Consider the following 8,184-nt stretch of genomic DNA (forward strand, 5'->3'; position numbering starts at 1 on the left):
AGAATGGCTTGAGATTACATGATCCCATACCTTCTCAAATCTATGTCCCACATGCACTCCCAGGGAAGTAACCTCTAGGCTTACGTTCCCTAGTGGGTCTAAACTATTGCACCATAACTAATTTTGATTGGTCCTTTCACCTATGACTTCAGTGGTCAAACTCTTGACATGCTAAATCAGCCTACGTCATCTAGGTATTCCCCTCACATAAGATTTTTATGGGCTTTCGAGAATGAGACCTTCGGGCTAATGTCATCCTAGGTCTCCCTTTGATCATTGATTTATCTTCTTGATCTCAATCGACCATTACACTGGTTTCACAGTCGATCATGTGTCACAACCATATGGGCTAGTGACTTGTTCTTCAAGCCCACCTTCCCGGAGTCCGATAAATCCCACTACGACCATGAATAAGGTTTACAGGGGTAAGGATATGGCTTTCACTATACCATTTAAAAGGTAGCATTTACGACCATGTATTTTCCACGGTTGTTCTGCCCGAGACTTGGGCCATAGGAATTATACTCGAGCTTGGATTCGGTTGTTTTAGAAAGGAATTCTCCCACCTTTAACTATTGCCACAATTAGGTCATGTAAGGCACCTCTCTTCCATATATTGACACAGTACTCTCCCACACTAACACACAATTTACTTTACAAATGCTACCAAAACTTACATGGGTGTGTTAAAATTGTGCGTGTATATATATAGATAGAGAGAGAGAGAGAGAGAGAGAGAGAGAGAGAGACTCTCCTTCTTGAGCTTAGAAAGATTGAACTAGAACTTAATGGAAAAATCTATCGGAAATATTTAAAACAGATAGGGACTTTTCCATTCAAATTTAATGACAGCCCTAAGCCATTAGTGACTCATAGCCATTAAAGGATCTAGAGGTATATTAATAGAAACCAGAAAAGCTAGCTCATGGGAGAAAACATGGCACCACACAATGCCCATAACTTTTATAAGAACTCAACATTCCATAGTTAAACAGGAATGTCATTCCCCATTAGATTTACAAGCCCAAACCACACACTATTTGAGAAATTTAAAAAATGTCTTGGAAACAATTTAATAAACTAGGTGAACAATAGATTACATACCATGCTTCATACATGATTAACACCAATTCAAATCAGAAATGAAAACATATTTTCGTAGTGATTAAAGAGAATGAGAGACACTTATCTTATAGAGTGCATAAGTGTTCCAAATGAGAGTGGGACATCAAATCTCCTTCCAACCATAGACGAGCTGCAACCAAGTCTTTCTTGGAGTTGTCACCCCTCAGCCAGATTTTAGAGCTTGAGGTTGAAGTGCTAAACCATGTAAGGTCACTAATCCTAGTTGAAACATGACCTCCAAGGTAATCCCGCCTTCACGTACCAACCAATCAAATAATCAAATGCATAGGGACTTGCTTCCCTCAACTGTTCTCAACAATATTTTGTTATCATATTTTAAATCTTGATCTAAATCATTTTCATCACAGGGGATTTATTATCACACAGGATCACCTCTTTGAACCATGAGAGAAATATAACATCGTCTACTTCTATAAATAGGATTGAACAACAAAACTCTATCCTTGTTTAACTGATATAAATTAAATCAAGCATAAATAAGATCCACAATCTGAGAACTTAGGCAGTGATAGCCAATGTCCTTTACAGTTGTTGATCTCTCACACCATACTAAAGAAATAAATTGAAAATCATAAATTAATAATGCTGCTAACAGAAATGGAATAAACACACTTGCTGTAATAACATTTAAAAGGCAAAAACAAATCATTGCGGAAAAGGAACAACAACTAAATCTATTGGAAAACTGAACAGCAAAGCTAATGAAATAAAAATACGTAGCAACTACAGATGTAATTGAATCAACAACCTTAACCCAGCAGCATGAACATTAATCACAGTTATTGAAGCAACAACAATTGCAGTTATAATTGAATAGTAACATAATTGAACAACAATTGCAATTACAAATGAATAGCAATTAAATGAATCATAGTCTTAATCAGAAAGCACAGTATTAGATTAGACTTAAGAGCAGGACAATTCAAGTTATAATTAATAATTTTGTCACTATGCAATCCAATTATGATTTCACAATTCTGCAAAATGTTCATAAACAAAAGATTGCTGAATAAATCGGAAAGATAAAATACAACAGCAGCATACTCCACCAGAGGCTGGGCCCTTAGCTGCCAGTAGATGCTGCTGGGCTACTTCAGATGAAAAGAATGAACAGTAACTCCCAAATCAGGTATTAATCATTACATGGTGAAATCATTACAACAGCTGAAGCTTTGAGACTTAAAGCATGAAACAATCCTTTCTTCCTCCTATCCTATCATGGATTCTTAATTCTAAATCTCTAATTATAAATCCTCAATTCCATCATTTTTCCATCCCCCAAATCATCCCCATCTCTGATCTTTGTTTCCAACCAATTGATCAATAAGAAGATATATTTCCATCCATCTTTCAACAAGAGCAAGACGAATTTGGCTTTGCAACTGAGATTTGGAGGACAGCCACAACAACAAATCTGAGAAAATTGTGCTCAAAGAACCCTATGTTTCTCTCCGTATAAGCAGAATTTGGGCAAGCCTTTATTTGAGAAATTTAATTGGGTCTGTTCTGGACAAAACCCATGTTCCGGATTTTCCATATTCTGCTTCATTTTCTCAGAATCTCAACCGCAAAACTGTCACTTCTTATTCCAACGAATTTCTGAGTTGGCACTTTTAATAGTCAAATCTTCAATCTAGAAATTATCTTGGAGGTTAAAAATGGTGAATAATGTTATAACCAATTTATTAAACTTTCATTGATAAAATCATACATAATCATCAATTTATTAGAAATAAAGGAGAATAATAATATTCATTCATAAGAGCATAAATCATTATAAAATAGAATTATATGATCAACCGTGATTAATAACATGATAAAGAAAAGTGAAAATGGATGAAATAAGTGTTAAAAAGGTGGTCGTATTCACGGCCCAACACACCCCCACACCGAATATATTGCATGTCCTCATGCAACAAAAAATGAATATGTTGCATGTCTTCATGCAACCCAAAGACAAAAACCCATGTGTTAACCAAGCAATAAAAAATTTGTTCATCCCAGCTCATGAAATGGATAGGACAAATGAATTCTCCCTTAATTAATGAATATTCAATTTTAGCAATCTTGATGAAGGCATAACAATTTTTACATTGACATTCAACTAAATGTATGAAGTTGCAGCAAAATATGATATAGATAACAACAAACTTCATTAACCATTTTCTCGAAAACTACAAGCCAGATTTTGTTGAAATGTTGCAAGTAAATTTACAATATATGAATGCCTCTATGATCCAAAGATCAGATCATTTTGATGCACGGATCATGAGATATAAACAAAATGGTTGTAGGTGAGAGTGCATGATTTCCGAAATTTTATGAACTAATTTATCTTGAAATTGTCTGAATTTGTATTAATGATACGTCTGTGTTTTCCAAAAATCACAAGAATTGAGTTCGTATTATGGAAATTAATTTCTGCACTGTGTAAAAATGAAATTGTATGCCGTAAATGAGGAAGAAAGTAGAAAACATCCATCATGCATAGCAATTACTCCCCCTCCCTGAAGAATTAGCATGTCCTCATGCAATGCTAGAAGACAAATAGAGGTGGTTGCTACCAGCTGTTGAATTCTATGCTTGGTGTAAAACAACATGGAATAAGGGAGGTGTTGAGAAGGAATAAGAATAGCAATGGATGATAAAGAATATGAATAACATGGTTATAAGGAAGAAATGAATGAAAGCAACACTCCCCCAAACTGAAAGATGATATATCGCTGAAAAAAGGGAAGTGGTACAGATGTGGACTGAAGGATGATAAATAATGCTCAAAATGGATTTTTATGAAATTCTCCTAAGTTCGTAATAAATTATAAAATTATGCAATTTTACCTCAATTTTTACCTCCAAAAATGTGGAATGACATATATGCACTAGCATTTGTTGAAACTGATGTAGGCAGAGTTGGTGCTGAAAGTGATGCAAAAGGTGGAATCCAGGTAAACACATCATGTCTGAAGAATTGTTCACATTCGCGAGCCTCTTCTGTTAAGTGCAATAGTGTGGTCATGCTATGAATAGAATTCTGCCCATACTTGTTGCTTTCCTGTAAACAAAGCACTATTTGGCATACAATGTTTTTGAATCCATAGTGTTAGTTTTGAATAGCAACAGATAAGATGCATGCAAAAATTTCAATCAGAAAAACTTTTGTATACATGCAATACTGATATTTTGTCAAATCAACAAGTTGTCGCAGAGTGCAGTAATCATATCGCATGCAATCCCATAATGCATACATTCCCCCCTCCAATTGAAAAAGGAATTCCATGACCATAAAGCATATGAGAGGTGTTGTGCTGATGGCAAGGCAAGGGAATGAACAATATAGCAGTGAATGAAGCAGAGTACACATATCAATGATAGGACAACAGGAGTTATGGTTATAATGAGAGCAGAGTGTGTAAAGATAGTTATGAATAAGAGATAGGACGCTTTGGATTGATGATAAGTTATGAAAAAGAGAAAAAGGATAGCAATATGCCAAAAAGATGCTTGACTGACATCATTCTAGCTGAAAATGATGCGAGTGATCTGAAAACAATTTCTCATGCATAAAGGCTCAAACATGGAAAATTAAGGAAATAACTTCTCTGATAAAAAGAAAAAATAAGAAAAGGGTATTATAGTAATAATTGACGATAAGATATAACTTCAATACCATAAGCAGAACCTCTGCTGCCAGCAGGCGTCTATAGTCTCGGTAGGGTTGCTTTTTAACCCATATGAGCCAGGATCCTCAATTTATAAATGTAGAGTTACAGTGTTGTTGTACAGAAGAGATCAATGTGCTGGCGTGGTAACCAGATAACCACACTGCCATTCACTGGGATGTAGCAAAAGTGATCAGGTCGGCTCGTGATGAGACCTCCTATTCCAAAGATATTTGGCTATCCAATGGATCATAACCCTGGTGTGGTGGCCATAATGGGAATGTCACTTTGTTACAACCTTATGAACATGGTAGGCTGGCTCGTAATGAGACCCCCTATCCTCCATCTGTGAACAAAATTGTGTTATTATTACACATTTTTATGGTAAAAAGAGGGAGGCTCAGTACTCCTTAAGAGCAGGGATGGTGGAAGAAGTTGAACATGTCAATAGAAAAATATACCCATAATCTCATTTATTACAGATAGAGAAGATTATAATCCAGAAGGGTGGAACCAGCATGGTATTAAGATGATCAATCAATATCATGTTCAACAGAAAAATATGCAGTAAAGTAGTATATAAATAATTGTGTCCTTTTTGAAAAGAATCTATCATCAAGGAGCTGTCCTATTAATGATCATAACGTGAATGATAATAACTCGCTTCAAAAGAATCCATAATTCTTGTCCTCATAAAACTAGTGTACTTCATGCCATGAAAGAGAATTAGGAAAATGTGGTTGAGATGAACTAGGAATAATCCCACAAGATGAAGGAAGGGTTGCTCTCGAAAATAATCCCAAGGTGTTGCTTCTTTGAAGCAACAGCAAAAACACTCAAAAAGTGGTGTTCCGTGTAGGGAACAACAAAGAAAATGCACACCAAAAAGCAAAAATACACATAAAAAAGTGTGAAAACGCAAATGTCGTTCCTTTGGAAAAAGGAACAACAAAAACTAAAAAGTGTTGTTCCTTTAGAAAAGGAACAGCAAAAATGAAAAGTGTCGTTCCTTTGGAAAAGGAACAGCAAAAACGCAAGTGCCGTTCCTTTGGAAAAGGAACAGCAAAAATCAAAAGTGTCGTTCCTTTGGAAAAGGAACAGCAAAAATGCAAGTGTCGTTCCTTTGGAAAAGGAACAACAAAAATGAAAAGTGTCGTTCCTTTGGAAAAGGAACAACAAAAACACAAGTGCCGTTCCTTTGGAAAAGGAAGAACAAAAATGAAAAGTGTAGAAGTGTTGTTCCATTCGAAAAGGAATAGCAAAACGTGAAAGTGCAGAAGTGTTGTTCCATTTCGAAAAGGAACAGCAAAATGTGCTGCTTCCTTTTTAAAAGGAACAGCAAAATGTGAAAGTGCAGAAGGGTTATTCCATTTCGAAAAGGAACAGCAAAACGTGCTGTTCTATTTCGAAAATGAACAGCAAAACGTGAAAAAGGAACAACAAAATGGACAATCATAAAATGCAAACACGCAAAAAAACAAATTAGCTGTTCACGGCATTGATGTTGAAGATATGTTACAATTTGAATGAAGCAACACCTGAAACACAAAATATAAGAGAAATCAGAAAGGAAAGAACATTTTATTTTAAAAAAACAGTATGTAAATAAGTAAATTAAGTTACAACAGCTATGATGTTATGTAAAAGAAATGATCTCTTTGAAAAATGTTTTGGCAACAGTGACAAGACATGAATCTTCAAATGGAAATAAATTCTTCATTTCTTCTATTATGAATCCGTTGGGTAATGATTTGGATGAAATTCCTTTGTTTCATTTAAAATTTCTTTCAAAAATTCCTCGTCCATAAATTGACATTATTTATTTTCCCAAGACCTGCAAAAAACGAGTATCTTCCTGCAATAAAACATTAAATAATGGAGAAAGAGAGGTGTGTGGGCTTCCCTAATCCAAGAATTATGCAAAAAAAACTAACAAGTAGTTACTCTGTAGAACAAATCCACGGAGAAAATAACAAAGTAAAATTTATTTGTTACCTGCAGGAGAGCAATGGCCAATCATGCTAACCTGCAGTGTTTTAATCACAACTTCTTTGTTTTTCGTCAAAATTGAGTGATTCCAAAGCAAAATGAGAGCTAATCCAAAGGTTTATCTCCAGTAGAAACAGGTTTTAAAGATTCAATGATATGATATGTCAATTTTAGTTAGAACAACCTGCATAATAGAGTCATTTTCGATTACCTGGCTTAGACCAACAGTTGATATTTCAAGTGTAACTTTTTTGTTTGATGTCAGATTCGAATGATTACAATTGGAAATGAAAATAGATTCATTTATTTATCTCTAATAGAAACAAGTTTTGAAGAAAAGAAGAATTGATAGGTCAAATATTGTAAGGAACAGTCGGAAAGACAGAGTTTTAAGAGTGCTGATTTACGATAGACAGTCAGTATTTTGATCCTAACTTCCCCATACGATATCTAAAATGAGTGATTCCAATTTAATTCTAAACTATATTCATAGGGAAATCTACCATAGAAACAGGTTTTAAAAATTCATTCATTTAGGCCTCCAAAAACTGACTGTCCCAACTCTGTTCCTGAGCTGCCCGCTAGACATCCGGTCAATGTTTTGGTTTTAACTTTCTCGTTTCAAATCCAAATTGAGTGATTCAAATTGGGTTGGAAAGTAGACATCAAGGGCTACTTAGGATAGAAACATGTTTTAAAAATATTCCCTTTTGGTCCCTCAAAACATGACTGTTCCGACTGTTTTTTGCAGAAATTCCATCAAGCCCACAAGCCAAAAAAATATGATATTCAAGCATTTTTTCAAATTGGTGATAAAAGTGAATATGAGTGTTTGTAGAACTATTATTTCCATTATAAGTCATCTACATACACAAATGAATTAAAAAATTATCACCAATGTTGATTTGCATAGCATGTTGCAACAAAAAACACTAGTTTTACATGGAAAAACAAAATGCATTTATTTATTCCCTTATTTATTTTATTTTCTACACTAACCTATTTTGATTTGAAAAATGAATATGACTACGTATATGAGTACTTCCAGTGGAGCCATTTTCGAAATAAGGCTTCATGTATACACATACCCAAATTTGAAAAATGCATATTAATGAAAATTAGGGTATGAGAAGCCAACTTCCCTTGAAAAAATGATATCAAAAATTGTTGAAGCATAGAGTGATGTTGCAAACAAATGATGGAGTGAAACCAATCTTCAATGTATCCGTTACTTTCTTGATTTCTCATATCCATCAGATCATGAAGTTCTTGAGCTTTTAAAATAGCTTGTTGATACATACTATAAGAAACCTCATTTTCTTCCATAGCTTCTATAATTTTTGAATTTGAAACATTCTGAATCTCATTGTAAGTTTTCTCTAATGGCGCA

The sequence above is a fragment of the Pinus tabuliformis genome, chromosome Q (genome assembly GCF_031772625.1).
Source record: "Pinus tabuliformis cultivar Carrire ecotype Pingquan chromosome Q, CPIR1, whole genome shotgun sequence".
Lineage (NCBI taxonomy): Eukaryota > Viridiplantae > Streptophyta > Pinopsida > Pinales > Pinaceae > Pinus > Pinus tabuliformis.